The sequence below is a fragment of the Sciurus vulgaris genome (genome assembly GCF_902686455.1).
Source record: "Sciurus vulgaris genome assembly, chromosome: 9".
In the NCBI taxonomy this organism is placed as follows: Eukaryota; Metazoa; Chordata; class Mammalia; order Rodentia; family Sciuridae; genus Sciurus; species Sciurus vulgaris.
In genome coordinates, this window is record NC_136469.1 from 68,938,703 (window position 1) to 68,956,424 (window position 17,722).

Below are 17,722 nucleotides of genomic sequence, written 5' to 3' on the forward strand. Positions count from 1 at the left end.
AACCTTCTTGGATTGTCTCACACGTGAGCTTTTGGGGGACATCACATCTAAACCATAACACTCCCCTACTGAGCTTAGCCTGAGGGAAGCTCTCCGACAGGCATTTGCAGTCAAGAATACAGGGCTCTCTCTCCTCCCACATTCCAGTCAGGGGCATGGTTTCTCCCCAGGAGGAGCTGGCCACCAGCATTCCTTATACTGCCCAGCTTCATGTTGCTGTGACTCCATTCCAGTCAAAAAGAGTTTGGACTCCCTCCCCTACTCCACTAAGTCCCCAATCACGGGATGGAAGATTACCCCAGACGTGGCTGGCTGATAAGATTAGGCCCTGAGTGTCCTTTCCCCACCAAGCTTCTAGAGCAGGCGCTCAAGATCAACACAAGAACACTTTTACAAGAAAAAGGAACTACCATGCCTGCCACACGCTGCACTCATTAGGGTAGTGTCGCTTCTAGAGTAGTGACTCACTGCCCTCAGCACAAGCTCAGAGAACTGGTGTAGAGATTCTGCCCAGAGATAGGGGCAGGTACAACAGAATGCCCTGTGTATCTCCCTAAAGAGTCTTCCTTTATTTGAGACAGAATAGGTGAAATACAAGTCTTAGAATATTGTTAAAAAGAGTAAAGATTTTGATGGTGAAAAATTAAGAGGAGATCAGAAACAGCATAGGAACAGTAAGTAAAACAGTAGACACAATAGAATTTTAGCAAAGATAACCAGGGAAAGATGCAGCTAAAAGGAGCAGTTATTAACTAGAACATAGATTCTAGTTAAGTCTCATTTCAAGAAATACCTCTGTGAATGAGCTCAAATTTGATTAAATCACACTCTTAAGGAATCTATGCCCCACGTATTCTCAAAAACAGCAGACAAATCAGGTAGCATCCAGTGAAGGCTAACAATTTGGTATGACAGCAATAGAGGAAGACTAGCCAAAAATTTAACAGTGAGATCAGAGAAAGAACTGAACAAAAGAGACTAACTGAAGCCATTGTGATCTCTTGAGAAGTCACAGGACAGAAGTCAGTGTGATCGTGTGCATGATTGTGTGCATGCCCATGGGGAAAATGGAATTCACTGAAAAAGTTTAGCAAAGTCACCAAACAAATAAACAAGCAAACAGTAATACCAAGGAGCCCATGAAAATCTGAAAAATAGCTAAAGAAAAACAATTTGTTACAGACAAGTGAATACCAATAAGAATAACAGCTGAGTTTTCACCAAAAATTATGGAGAATGTAAGACTGGAATCTCTAAGTGATGAGAGGGAAAAAATGTCAATCAAGCATCTCTCACATTCAACTAAACAAGCTTTCAAAAATCATGATGAATGAAGGCCTTCCCAGATTTACAAAATTTGAGAGAAATCAGTAATAGCACATCTGCCTCTCATGAAATACTAAAGGAAGCTCTCCAGTTCTTCACTGAACAGTAATTTGAATACACAACAAAACAACAAATTTTGCCAGTAAAGGTAATTATGTAGGAAATTATACAAGATGACATAATTGCATATTTCTTCTCCTTTCTTCTCTTAACTGATTTTAAAAGAAATTGCATAGAATAATATGTGTATAATTATATTGTTGGACCTATATCACACAAAAATGCATGTGAGTGGGAGAAAAGCTGTGCTGAAGTAAAAACAAGACAACCAATGCTAACCAAGAGAAGAAAGGAAGAGAACCCTAAGTGGTAAATAAGAAGGTTGACATAGCAAAACTCTGTAATTATATACTCGCTCTCCTTTATTCTCTCAGCTTCCTTAAAAGACATAAAATTATCTAAAGTAATAATTACAAAATGCATTGTCTGGCTCATAACATCAACACAGCCAACATACACATGATAAGAAATGGGTAGGAAATTGTCTTAGTCTATTGAGGCTGCTAAAGCATAATACCATTCACTGGGTGGCTCATAAACAAAAATGTATCTCTCATAGTTATGGAGGCCAGGAAGCACAAGAACGAGGTGCCGGCAGATCTGATGTGTTGAGGGACCACATTTTGGTTCATAGACGGCATTCTTTTTGCTGTGTCTTCACATGGTGGGAGGGGTAGGGAATTGCTCTTGGGTTCTTTGATAAAAGCAGTAATCTCATTCATGAGGGCTTCAGCCTCATAACCTAATCATCTTTCCAAAGTCTACTCTTTTCATACGTGACTTTTAGGAGATATACAAATATTCAGTCAACACCAGGAATACAGACCTATAGAGCTATTACATTTCTATTACACACTGGAATTAAGTTAGTCTATATCTAAGATGAATGTTAATTAATTCTTCTGTACACTATAATCCTGGGTCATCCACTGTGAAAACAACTAATACATATTAATGTATGTGTTTTTATAAAATGAAATGTTATAGACAGTAAACAAATGCAACCATATCCATTGTTAAACTGGTAGACTGGATAAAAACAAGAAAATCCAAAAGATTTTATCTACAAGAGATATACTTTACACTCAAAGATACAAACAAAATGAAAGTAAAAAAAAAAAAAAAACCTTATGAAATACAAGTTAAACTGTGCTTACAGGGATGTTTTTAACTAAGAAAACATTAAAATAGAAGTATCATAAATCATTAACACCACATTTCACCTTAAGACACTGTTGATTTGTGCACTTTTTGGAGTCCAAATGTGTTTACTTCATTGGAAGTAAAGAACAGAGAAAAATACAGAAAATGAACAAGATATAGAACTGATCAAGTGTTAACAAGATTAATCAAGAAAAAAAGAGGGAAGACTACTCATATTATTAAAAAAGAGAACATCACTCTTACAGAAATAAAAAGAATTATATGGAAAACTGAACAACTGTAAACCAACCAACTGTAACTTAGATGAAATGGACAAATTCTTAGAAAAATGCAAACTATCAAAATTGACTCAAAAGATGATGTGAATGTATCTACAATAAATAAGGAAAATGATTTTAAAACTTCCCACACAGAAAAGGTCATGCTCAGATGGCAGCGCAGCTGCATTCTACCACTTAGAAGAGAACTAAGACAAGCTATTCTTTATACATTTCTACTAAATAGGAGAAAATGTTCCTCAATGTATTATTTTTTTACCAATATTGCCCTGATACCACTAGACAAAGAAGGGGAAAAGAAAACTGAATATCAATATGTCTTATGATGTTCCACACAAAATTCTCAACAAAAGCCTAGCCTAGCAAAGACCCAGTTGCATGATGAAAAGTTCAATAAAATGATGAGTGGAATTTTTCCAGGAATGTAAAGTTGGATTAATATTCAAAACTCGTCAATACCATGCACCATGTCCACAGCATAAAGAACAAAAAGCACATGATTATCTCATAGATACAGGAAATACACACACACACACACACACACACACACACAACAAATTCCAACACATTTTAGTGGAAATACCGCCAAGAAACTAGGAATATCCTCAACCTACTAGAAAGCATGCAGGAAAATCCATGGCAATCATCATACGTAGTGGTGAAAGCACAAATGCTTCCCTCTAAAATTAAGAACAAGTAAGGACATCCACTCACACCATATCCATTCGATAGTACAATGGAGATTTAAGCCAAGACAAGGGTACAAAACATTAAGAACTAAAATAAACATACAGAATTGGGAAAATAAATACATCTTCTATTTACAGACAACATAATCTTATGATTTTATATGCAGAAAATCCTTATACACACACACACACAAACACATACTCAACTGTCAGAACTAATAAAAGAGTTTAAAAAAGGTATAAGATATGAGATCTAAACACCAAGATCAACATCTTTCTATATACTAGAAAATAATATGAAAATGAAATTAAGAAAACAGTTCCATGGCTGGGTGTGGTGGTGCACACCTGTAATCCCAGCAGCTCAGGAGGCTGAAGCAGGAGGACAGAAAGTCCAAGGCCAGCCTGGAAAACTTAGCAAGGTTAGCAAGGCCCTAAGCAATTTAGTTAGACCCTGTCTTAAAATAAAAAATAGAAAGGGCTAGGAATGTAGTTCAGTGGTTAAACTTCCTTGAGTTCAATCCATTGTACCAAAAAAAAAAAAAAAAAAAAAAAGGAATAAAAAGTATAAAACTTATACTGTGAAAACTACAAAAACGGGCCGGGGATGTGGCTCAGTGGTAAAGCCCTTGCCTCATATATTTGAGGCACTGGGTTTGATCCTCAGCACCACATAAAAATAAATAAAATAAAGTTTAAAAAACAAGAAAATTATAAATCATCTTTGAAAGAAATTAAAAATCTAAAATACTGGAAATATATCTCATGGAAACCCATTAATATAATTGATAGTATTAAATGATAAATCTCCCCAAACTGACCTAGATTCAACTCATGTATATGAAAACCCATACTGCTTTGTTTTTCAGAAATTGATATACTAATTCTGAATTTCATATGAAAAATGTTCCAGAATAGTCAAATTAATCTTCAAAAAGAAAATAAAGCTAGGCAACATATGCTTTCCAAAACTACAAAACTACAGTAATCAAAACAGTATGGTACTGGCATAATAGATACCTAAATCAGCAGAGCAGAATGGAAACTATAGAACACATCTTATATTTTTGCTCAGGTGACTCTCAGCAAGAAGAGGATGACAAGAAAATGCAATAGAGGAATGAACAGTCTTTTCATCAAATGGTCCTAAAGCACCAAGATAATCGCATATAAAATAATGAAGTTGAAATTTCTTACACTATACACAAAAATTGACTCAAATAGTTTATAAACATGATTGGGTAAAATTATTAAAAACGTCTTAGAAGAAAACAGGAGTAAATCATAATGATATTGGGTTAAATACAGTCTTCTTAGCTACAACACCAAAAACATAAGCAAAAAAAAAAAAAATGGATAAATTAAGACTTTGTCAAAATTTTAAAATTCGGTGCTACAAAGGATACCATAAAGAAAATGAGAGGCAAGCTACAGAATGGAAGAAAATATTTAAAAACAAGATATATATTAAGAAATTTTTATCTCAAATAAGTATTTTAAAAAGAACTTTTGACTCAATAATATAAGAAAAATAACTAAATCAAAATTACACAATCTGAATATTTATCAAAAAGTTATAAGTGGCCTTAAGCACATCAAAAGATGATCAACATAATTTGTCATTAGGAAAAGTAAATCAAAACTACAATGAGATACCACTCTATATCCACTAAGATGGTTTACAATAAAGAATACTGATAATTACAAGTGTTCTCCAGATTGTAGAGAAACTGGAATCCTCATCAGTTTCATTGTTTATGGAAACATAAAATGGTACAGGCATACTGAAAAACAGTTTGGCAGAGCTTTAAAATATTAAATATTAAACACTGTTGCCCTAAGCCAAGTCAATTTACTCTTAGGTGTTTACCAAAGAAAACAAAATTTGCCCATGAAGGTTTATACATTAATTGTCATAGCCAAAAAGTGGAAATAACTCAATGGTTCAGCAACAGTGAAGTGGAAAAATAAATTGTGGCATATCTATACAATGAAATACAATTTAGAAATAAAAGGAATAAAGTACTACTGATAAAAGCTTCAACATGGATGAAATCTGAAAAAATTTTGCTAAGTGAAAGAAAACACTCATGGAAGACCATATATAGTATGGTTCGATTTATATGAAATGTTCAGAATAAGCAAATCTATTAAGTAAGAAAGTAGATGAGTAGTTGCCTACGTAATTTTGGAGGGTGGCTGCTAATAGGCATTTTTGTGGTCTTAAATATACTGTTCATTACACAATTTGTAAATATAGTGAAAACCACAGATCTGTACAAATGGTTGAATTATTAATACACGAATTATATTAAATACAACAATAACAACAACATGTAATATGAATTGTCATCCTAGCTCTACAAGTTCCTCATTAACAAACACAGGGTTCTCTGGAGGTGGCCAGCTTCTGCCTCTCTTGCCATTAGGCTTTCTTTGGTGAGCTTGACAAATAAGAATGTCCAATTGCTACAAGGAGCAACATTCCCACTAAGCTTTCCCATGTCTTTCAAGTTGCCCTGATACATATGTGGCTAGGATGTAAAATACAGACTACATTATTATGGAGAATGGGAAAGATGCATGCAATGTCTGCCACAGAATGATGCTTTCTTAATTATAATTTAGACAATTACTACCACAGACTGGGACTCGGAAAAAGTAATTAAGATTTTTCAAGTTCAACACACAAGTCAAACAATGCTGAAAAAACAATTTGTTTGAATCCATCTTTTGCTAGTTCCTGGTGGAGCACATGACCCAGCAGAGGAGGAGGGCCTGAGAGTCACAGGGTTTATAAGGATGACACAGGCTAATCCTGAGGAAGAACCTGCAGAATATTGCTATTACATGCCCAAGGTTTCAAAGCCCTCTACTTACTGATCACTACATTACTGACAAACTGTCATGAGTCTGAGGTAGATTCTGTCATACAGAACCAGCAAGGCAAAACCCAATTAGGAAGTAGAACACAAGGAACACAGTGGAGTGACATGAAGAATCCAGCAATATATGTGAAGCTACTGTGAGGAACTGTTCCTTCATGCCCAGACTTTCATCTTTACCATGGTAACTTAATACATTCATCCATTCAGTATTTATTTACTAAGGACTTATTATATGCCAGGCCCTAGGAAAAGAATAAGAGAGAAAGGGACCTTCTGTTAGTATTATGTGTGTCTGTTTCTGATGTCCGGTCACCAATTTACCCTGTTTTTCACTTTTAACACTGACATATAGAATTTTGAATCCTATAAAATCAATCATCAATGAAATTATTAAATATTTTGCCCAATGATTCAAACCAATATAATGTATAGCTCCTGCCCATATCTCATTCAGCAAATGTAGACAACTATGATAAATTGTTAATTTTGTTTTCTCATATTTTTTGAAACAAAAAGATATGTTGGCAGTATTAGAAAATCTGTGGTAAATGATATCCAGGACTATATGTTGGATAACAGCTTTATTCTAAAGATCACATACAATATTCTTTTCTTGCAGAAAACAGAAATAGGCACAATTGATTTCAACATGAAATAAAAAGAAAAGAAGATTTACAGATACATCATATGTTATATGAGATTGTTGTGAATTATTATTCACATAGCAACCAGTAGGATCAACTACAACAACTAGTTCCCCCTTAACTGTCCTCAGCTCTGTGCTACATCACAATTTGATAGGATTTTCTGGCCCAACATTTTCTAAGACTTATTAATTTTGATGACCAAATCTATTCTTACATATGTAGTTTAAATATGTATATTAAAAAACTTGACCTGGTAGCTCATAAAAGTATTTTCTATTTTATCCACATTCAATATATTCTTGGTTTCTAATCCTGATCAATGCATAGTTACTTTTGAGAATTGTCCCAAATAAACTATCTGATTGGAAAGGCAAAAATCAGAAGTTTGAATCTGAAACTCACATTTTTGATGATTTATGCATATGTGCAAGTTGATATCAAAGGGAAAAGTTTTCATTTTGCCAAAAAAGGAACAAAAGTCATTATTGGCTGTGAAAGTTCTATTCATTACATAACTCTACCACCTATTTATCTCTCAGGCTCTAGTGTATGCAGCATGAAGGAGCCCCTTTAAAAACAAACACAACTCTGGAGAAGCCCAAATCTCATTTAACCAATAGGATGCAAAATGTGTAAACAAAAGTTAGACTTTCACATTCAGAATCTGACAAAAATACACAAATTAACTAGGTTCAGATGATAGTAAAAAGGAGGGGGGGGGGGGGGGAAAGGAACTATAACTTCCAGTAACTTCCAGAACTTGCCAATCTATAGAGTTGACCTTGCCTGGACTTTGGATTATCTTAGGCATTGTTCTTTACATACATACATATACTCCTTTCTGGACCTCAATTAGTCCTATGGTAATAAGTCTCAAATCTGTCTATTCAACCCAGATTGCTTGCTGATCTTTGAAACTTACCTGTGCAGTGGCCTATATATCTAATAGGTATTAAGTTGAACTACATCAAATTTATATTTTGGATGATGAAGAATTTAAATGAGCAATTCCACATGGTTCAAACAAATATTCCAGATTTAACTTAGTTTAAAGAAAACCCTAACTCTCTTCCCATCATCAATCTGTTCTACCTTTTGTCCACCAAATCTTCCAGCATATTCAACAAGTCAAGGAACTATCTGGGATCCTACTTTTCACTCACCACCCACATTCAGCTCATTGCAGTTGAACCCTCAGTGCCTCCCCACTCACTTGGCTTTCATTCCTGACCCATAATTCACACTCCACAGAACTGTAGAAATTACAGTAACTACATTCACATTTGTCTGCCTTATGGGATCTGACCCAGGCCTGCCTTCTGATCTTATTGCCCACCCCTCTGCAATACACTCATTCCCATCCAGGCACATGTAGGTCCTTTGTGCTCATTAACAACCCCCTCTCCCACTGTCATTTGTCATATGACTCTATCTTTTGGGCCAATAAAACATCAGTTTTTAATATCACCTATGCTGGGAAATCTTCCCTAATTACACAATCCAAAAATTCTGCTTAGTTACTCTCAATCGTTATCACTGCAGCTGAATTTTCTACACAGAATTTATCATTTAGTTTATCATTTGCTTTCCCAACTGGTTATTGGTGTCTTTCTCAAGCAGAACACAAGCTTTGTGAATGCAAAGATGTCTCTCTGTCTTGTTCACTGCTGTACCCAGTGCCCAGAGCACATAGCATCAGCAGGGACTCAATAAAATTTTTGAGGAATTAATGGCTTTTTATTAAGAACAAAAGAGTTCAGGACAAAAGACATTCTTGTTGGGATGGGTCCAATTTTCCTAGGCTATTAGACTCCTTGTGGTTGCAAATATTTCATGCCTTTTTATTACATGCTTTTATAATAACAGAATTAAATAGAGTTTCTATTTGTATGTTTGGTTAAAATAAAGTAAACATTGCCATTTTGATAAGCTAGAAAATAATAAATGTAATCATGTACAAAGACAAAGTCACATGGCAGGAAAGATTAGGATTTAGAATCACAGTAAGCCAAACTGAAATTTGATTTTGCTAATTTATAGCTATATGACCTTGAAAACAGTTGGACTTGCCTGAACCTTTATAATCTCATATGTAAAATGAGGCTACAGCACACACACACACACACACACACACAAACACAGAGACAATATTTTTAAGCACAAATATGTTGAAAATCAAAATACAACTGTAAAAGTGAAGATTCTTAATAAAAGCTTTTTTTTCCCCTTCAAACTGATCTACAATCAGCCACAGGATGTCGGCTGGTCAATTGGTTTGTAATCCTAGTAAATAACACTATCCCTCCTATGATAGGGATAACTATTTCAGGATGAATGACTATTTAGGGAACAATATTAATTATCTTCTCTAGAATTTCTGTTTATATTTAATCCCTTAGGAGAAAATAAAAATAAAAGCTACTTATTGGGTCCAATTTTCCTAGGCTATTAGAGCCCTTGTAGTTGCAAATATTTCATAATGTGTTCTGGGGGATCTTAATTAGAAAGAAAAGCCTACCATTTCCAAGCAGAATATTATCAGGCAATTTTACATCCCCCCGGCTTTTTTTTTTTTTTTCCATAAACACCAGAATCTGAAGGAAAGATTGTATGAAGTTACCTGAAGGAACTCAGAAATAAGGTTAAAATCAGAAACACTAAACAATTATTTCAACTAAAAACTCTTCACATATAGAGAAATATACTCACTTGGAAATGTGATATAAATGTTATCTTAATATACATTGGTCACTTTTACACATGCTGTGATCTCATACAAATGAAAGTGCTGTAGTTAACTCTCATCTAAGAACGGCTGTTATAAGAGCACAAAATAAACCCAAGCCAACAAGAACATATTTTTTCCTGAACTCTGTGATTTATGAAAAGGAAGCAAAAGAGAAGCCAATTAAAAATCTAACACACCCATTAGATTAGAGAAAGGGTCAGTCACCACATGAGGAAACCAATTACACTACACAGGAACAAAAACAAAGCAAAACAAAAACCAGGCTAAATTATCTGAAAAACTAAATGCCTAGATATTTTCCCTAAACACTGATTGAAAATCATGGTTAAAAATGCTATTCAAAATTTAAAACAAAATGCGCAACAAGTAGGCCTTCTATAACATTAAAATCCCCATAATTTCTCTCTACAAAATTCAGAAAAATATTAAGACTTTCAATACACAAAATAACCTGCCTCAAATGCGCCATTCTGATATTTAAAATTTAAAGGAGTCACAATTTCTTGACCATCTTCTTTGTACCAGATGCTTGTTCAATCATTATTACAGAGTATACTTCCAAAATTCTTACATGAACAGATGTTATAATATTTATGTTGTGTGTGAAGAACTACATTTTAATGAGATTCCTCACCTTGACTAAATTCATAGAGCTAATGGTAGAGCTCTAATCCAGAGGACCATGCCACCCACAGTTCATTAACTGTACACTGTTCACAGGTCTCTAGAACTTACACTCTCTCTGCATCTTTCTGGTGACACCTTTAACCTCTTTAAAAGCACACCACTTTACTGTAAATAAGTCTGATACATTTTCCTAACACTGAACCATTTGTTAGGGCCTTTTCAGGTTAGAATCCAATATTTCTTATTCTAAACTGGGTAAACTTTTTTTCTATTTGTTCTAATTAGTTTACATGACAGTAGAATGCATTTTGACACATGATCACACAACTGGTGTGATTCCACATCATGTACAATCAGAAGAATGAGAAATTATACTCTGTATATGTATGATGTGTCAAAAAGGGTAAATTCTCTTACCATCATCATAGACTAATATTGTTCACAAGTTTGAAAACTCTATGAATCCATTAGGTGTCTTCCTTTTATCATTTAGCAGAATGGCATTTCATAATACTTTCTCTACTCAGAATAATCAGATGTTTAACCTATAATATTTATTAAATAGCCTGTGTGTGCAACCTCTCTCATTAAGGAGAAAACAATGATACAACCTTTGCAAAGCTTACTTTCTAACTGGAGAGATGTGATAAATAATCCTGAAGCACTCAACATGACTGGCATAAGGGAATGATAGAAAACAACAGGGAAATTTGTTAATTCACAGCTGTGATAATTATTATTCTCATTAGTGTAATAGTCAAGTAGCAATATTAGAGAAATACAAATCTATAAATAAGCTGCAAAGTAGAAATAAACACACTTAATTCTTATAACAGGAAACATGAATTTATCAGTAAAAGGCATAACAGCAGAGAGAAAATTCCCAATGTAAGAAAATAATTTTTTAATTATAACGTATGCACTCCACTCATTTATATCACAGTTTAGTTTCCACCTAGGTATGCTCTTTAGGGAAAAATCACAGTATAATTTAACTCATTATCTAATAGGAACTACCAGTTGAATATTCAGTTTTTAAACTGAACATGGAAGTTAATGAAATTATCAATATCTAAAATGAAAGAACCAAATAATTTAACCATTTTTAATTTTTAGAAGCCATTGTATATAGGAAAAAGGTATTTGGAGATGAGCAATCCAGAGTTTATTCTGTTCATCACTCTTAAGCTGTGTGACCCTGGGAAAGCCCCCCATAGTGTCTGAATTTCATTTAAAACTTTTAAGTGAAACAAAAAGAGACCCTGAATAATGTAACATAAGGATTAGTAAAGAAACCAATTCTGTACATATCAGTCATTCACCTATCTAGTAGACACTCAGTAAATGCTCCATGTACTAATACCTTTCCTATGCAAAAGAAAAAAACAGACTTGTTTTCAAGCTTAATTTTCACAGAGCCATGGAAATGATGAATTCTGTGGTAATTTGTTAAATGAAAACATATCATATCATTTACTAGACTCATGTTCTTGTCCATCCTTCTCTTTCACAGTCTCATTTATTAACATTTATTATCTGCTACAATTTGGATCTGAAGAATTCCCTAAAGGTCCAAATGTTAGAAGGCTTGTTTCTCAGTGCAGTGGAAACTTTCAGAAGCAGAACCCAGTACCTAGTAGAAGGTTTTAGGTCACTGGAAGTGTACCTCAAAAGGGATTGTTAGACCCTAGTCTCTTTCTCTTTTTTTGATTTTTGGACATGATGTTTTGGTCTGCCATGTGTTCCCACCATAATGTGTTGCTCTACCCTGCAACCAGAGGCCAAAAATCAATATACCCTATAATCATGGATCAGAACCTCCACAACTATGAGCCAAAATAAACATTTTCTCTTCATAAGGTGATTATCTCTGGTACTTGTTATAGTAACGGAAAGCTGACAAACACATTATCTCTTTCGTATACTTTTTTGTTCTAAACAAGTTTCATAGTCTTAACTCAATTATTTTGTACATTTTTCAGTACTGTGGCAAAAATGAATAAAATACCTATATTTCAAAAGCTATAAACATTAACTTTAAAAATACAATTGCCAACAATCTATTAGATTTATTCACACTGGATTTTTCTTTTTACAATGTATGTAATAAACTAAGATCACCTCCTTCTTTTTTTATCTAAAGAAATAAAAAGCACCATGAGAAAAGATTTCAAATTCAAAGCAAGTTGCCAAAGCAATTACAATATTTCCATCAATAGTTTTTCCTTTCCCTTTGACATAATAAAGAATAAAATGTTAAAATGAAACTGTTCCATGTTTGGATGCTAGGAAAAAAATGTGTGTGCCAGTGGTAATTCACAGGTTAAAGCACCAAAAAAGATAAATATCAAGAATGATTGAGCACCTACTATTAGTTCCATGCCTAATAACCTAGCCTCATCCAAGAATTATTAATTAACATGTACCACGTTTGACAGCTATACACCTGTATACCTGCCTCCTACCACAATATATAATAGTTGAAAACTTGTTGACACACAATTACAACAGTATACCACTTTGGATGTTAATGGTATCATCTATAGAACACCAGAAAGCAGTCATTAATAGTAACGTTTTTCACCTAAACCACAAAAATGATTGTAATAATGGCAGAGCAAAATAAATTTAAAAAAAAAAACTGATTAGTAACAAATGGGTCTGTGTGCTTGCACGTTCCTCAGTGTCCCCAGATCAATACTGTACTTTGGTTTTACCAAATGAACTGTGTGGGGTTTCCAGTGCAGACTCTGGGATGGTTTCCTCACATGCATGTGAAAGAGACTGAAATACTGTAATTAGAATAGAGTATTACTCCATGAGTTGCTACACTAAGGCTGCTCTGTTACTTAAGAAATTTGAGCATACTGACAGTGGCATATTTACACACGCTTCCATTTCCAGTCCTGAGAGTTACAGTGGTGTGTATAAAAGATACTGTGAAAAAATAAACATAGTACTACACTCAGCTACTGAAAGCAAGAATAAGGTAACAGATCAGGATAGACAAGTACAAGGGGCTCAGTTGGGGCAACTATAAAGACATTATATTCTTAAGGTCTTCAGAATTATCAGTTATGCCATAATATTAGCTACAACTGGTAACAAAATGTAAGGCAACATGTGCCAATTATGAATTAAGAGCCTTCTGACTCTGAAAGCACCATTCAATAAGTATGTGCCCTGTGATCATAGATGAAATTCCTTTATGCACACCTTTGCAATGCATTTTCCCAGTAAAGCACTGGAGCTCATATTCCAGGAGGAAGGGGCTCCCCTTTGGTTTCAGGCAGTATGAGTCAGGGGTTTGGGTGGGGATTTGAGGACAGGCAGCGGAGCTCTGCCCCACACTGGGGATGAAATTACTTGAAGCCTTGCCAATCTTGAAGCATCAGCCTGATGATAACCTTTCTGAGACCCTATTATATGGGAATTATTAGGAGATACAGAATTCTCTCAGTAGGACTACACGCCACCTGCCTAAACCCTCCTAGCCCAGATGTCCCAGACAAACCTGCTGCAGGCTCCTCACAGACCCAGGAGGATACACACACCCTCTGGTGCACAGTCACTGGTTTGGCTGCCCAAACCCAACCTAATCTCTTGACCACCAGCTTGCCTAGTGACAAGGGAACACCTGCAGATATTCAGCCAGACTTGAGAACTTCTCTGTTCTACAGCATGAAGTACACACTCTCTATAAGGGTAGGGCCTCTTCCAAGTTTGCCCTTCCTTGATATACACCCTCAGCCCTAGGGTACATCATAGCTTACTATTTTGTCATAGTTCAATGACTTAAATTTTAAACTCACTTATTTAAGCTACTATGTGATTTCCCTCTCCAGATTGGACTGGCTGATACACAATTCCTCTAAAACCCAATATCAAATCAATCTGATTGTAATTCAACATTTTGAAACAACTTTAAGTTGCAGCTACAAAAAATATAAAAGTGATCAATTTATTTGAAAGGAAACATGAATCAACCATACATCACAACACTAAGTAAATGAATTATTTGAACATTAGCTAATGGTATTATTTTAATTTTCAAATATGTAGCATCATTTTTATGTATTAGTGTGCCCATCTTTCAACAATCAAGGCTTAAGGTGCAGTACATGACTCAATATAACTGAAGTAATCAATACCTCTGGTTATGGACTTCAAAAGTGGTGTGTGTTTGTTTTCTTTCCCCCACAAAGATTAACTCTCATGGAATGTAGGTGCATTCTTTCCTAGTTAATGACCAAAGTGTGATTTTCATTTTGTAAACATCTTCTGAAAATGTGTATTATTATAATGTTCTATTCTAGATAAAATTTAACAACACTGTAATTAAAAAGGATTGTTTCAGAAGGCTTTATTCCTCGCAAAGCTCTATTACAAAAAAAAATCTAAAAATAAGTGTTCTTTATAGTGTTATGGGGACCATATTTTTCAAACAATGCATCCTTAATCATTGTAGTGGAAGGTGGGCAGGAAGTGGAAGGTAGGAACCCCTAGCAGAAAAGTCACCTCCAAATCAAGGTACCTCTGCTTCCAGAATAGTATCATCTGGCAATAGAAAATAGCTTGAAGTTAAAAACAAACACAGTAGTAAAACCTGTATTCTAGGCACAGTATTTCATGGAAAATGTTAGCTGTTGTATTATTTTACTTTTGGCAAAGCTTGTTTTTCCCATATGACCTTTGAATACCATTTGTACAAAGCAAGCCTGAGCTTTATAACACCCCTCAAGCTTTACTTCATTAAGAACTTTCTGTAATCTAACGGAAACATGTTGGGAAGAGCCTTAATCAGCCATTCAACACAAGCAATGACTAATAGACCCCCAGACTCCTTGATCACTGGCATGTCATTCCTGGAGTTCATAGCAGGATATCACCATACCCCTGCTGCCCTATTACCCAAGATAAACAGTTGAAGTTGTATGAAGTACAAGGGCTTCAAAGAAAGGGTTGACTTTTTAAAATACAGTAATTACTTTTTTATAAACAATGCATTTTGACAGCATTTTCCTTTTCTTATCAACACCCTGGATAATACAGGTTCTCATTACCAGCACCTTGCCCAAGAATACTCTGTTTCTGCTGTCTAAGGTTATGATAAACACAAAATCACTTTAACAAACACTCTAGGGAGCAGGACACACAATTTTGATTAAGAAAACTGTTGAATATTAACTAGCAATGCTCACTGAGACAATAGCTAAGCAACTTGTCCTTGAAAACACCTTTACACTAAACCTATTGTCAAGAAAAAATGGTGTTTGACAGCTGCCAGGGCTCTGGAAACCTAGGATGCATCCTTATTACAGTAGTACAGTTTCAATAAAATCACCCTAATTAAGGTACTGTCATTATTTTCAATTTAAAGTTCTCCCTTCACAGGATAATAAATTCAGACATTTAAAATAATTCATCTGGTAGAATTCAGTCTAGAATTAGCATACTGGTTTATAGGTAGCTGTGAGCCTTCTGTTTCCAGAGACTTACTAAATCGTTTATGGTTTTAATTGCTTATTTTCCAGATCATTGTTTTGTCTTGTTTTAATTTCCTAAGAACTCATGAATCAAAGTTTCCTACAGCATGTACAGAAAAGATTAAAATTGATTTTTAATCTGCTTAATAAAGCAGTTAATATTTCCTTGAAAAAGCTACTAGAAATATTCCTACCAGTCTACTAAAGTTAAGAACTTTGAACTCAAGTACTTTCATACCTCATTTGACCGAAGGGGTTTGGCCCAAGAGGAAAAACATCTAACTAGGAAAGTAACCCTAAAAACAGCACAAACATTTCTTACACATACTATTAGAATAAAATGAAACCACTAAGTGCAGATGATAAGATATTAAATACTCATAAACACTGATATTTATATACACCACTTGTAATTTTACAAACTTAAAAAAAGCTCTTACTCTGTTATTTTAACAACTTTAAGAGAACATTATTATCTTCATGCAAAGAGGCATGAATTCCCATGAAACACTAAAAAACAAACAGGATCAAAAATGCAAAGCAACTATAATGCATTTTCTCTGCAATTCTTTCTCATAGATGAATGCTTTACCCCATAGGTGAAGTTCTATACACTATACTCTGGCTTGTGGCTCACAAAATAACAAAACAGATAGCCATGTGCAGATGTTTAAGCACAGTGATATTATTGGTTTGCTTCTCAAACATCATATGTTTACATTTTTCTTCCATACTGACTTTAAAATAAAGAAAGAGAAGTCAATCAAAAAGAAAAATGCATATTAGATATACACAGACACACACACACAACAACAACATCGAACATGCTAGGATAATCTGACATGTTAGAATAACATTATAGAAATACTTTTAAGAGTTTTTTTTTAATGCAATTAGTTTTTTAATACAATTAGATTTCTCTAAATTTTATTTATTTTTTTTGTGTGTTGCTGAGGATTGAACCCAGTGCCTCACATATACTAGGCAAGTGCACTACCACTGAGCTACAACCTCAGCCCCAATATTTACCTGTTTTTTAATAAAATTATATTTCTCATGTAATTTACTAAAAAATGAAAGTCCTGGATACCAATCCATATTAAAAATCCATATATCTGAAAAAACAAGAAGTCCATCCTGTTCAAAACGCATGTGTTTACACATTATTTATCAAATTCCATATTCTTCACTTAAAAAAACTGTTATTATTGCAGATAGGATGGAAATACAAACTCTCTTTGTACTCAAATAGAAAAATTGATTGCATTATCCTTAAAGAAAACGAATGTCCTTGATAAAAAGGATCTTCACCAGGGTCCTGATAGAACTCCCCCATTCCATCCCACCCCCCATACACACCAGTTAGAATACTGGGAAACAATTTTAAAAAGCAGGAAAAATAAGGGGGGAGGAGCAAACTCTGGCATAGAACATTGAGTTCTTTCCCCCATATGTCTCAATTTAAAAAATTCAGAAAGGCTTTTTGCTTTTTGTTAGGATGATAAAGAATTCAACAATGTGAAATTCTTTTCCTTCAATTAAAAATTCCCTATTTTATATGTCCTTAATGAACAGAGATTTCAATATTTTTATGCTACTTCCTTACTTTCCAGTTTTGACACAACATTGGTCTCCTCAGCAGTAAAGGTTGGAATAAAAGTAAAAAAGAAACCACCTCTAAAGATGAAATCACTGGTCCTGTAATCCTTTTCTTGATATGAGATTATGAATTATTGATAGGGCTTGAAAGAAAGATTTGAAGATTTGACTTTTTGAGCTCTATAGTTTTATTTGGTTTTTTTTTTTTT

The 17,722-nt window shown here is 34.4% G+C and overlaps 1 protein-coding gene across 10 annotated transcripts in view; it reads right to left on the reverse strand.

Annotated features, from left to right (window-relative positions):
- CCSER1 (coiled-coil serine rich protein 1) overlaps positions 1–17,722 on the reverse strand; it is a 1,261,997-nt gene that overhangs the window by 1,127,402 nt on the left and 116,873 nt on the right. The gene's annotated exons all lie outside the window — the stretch shown is intronic.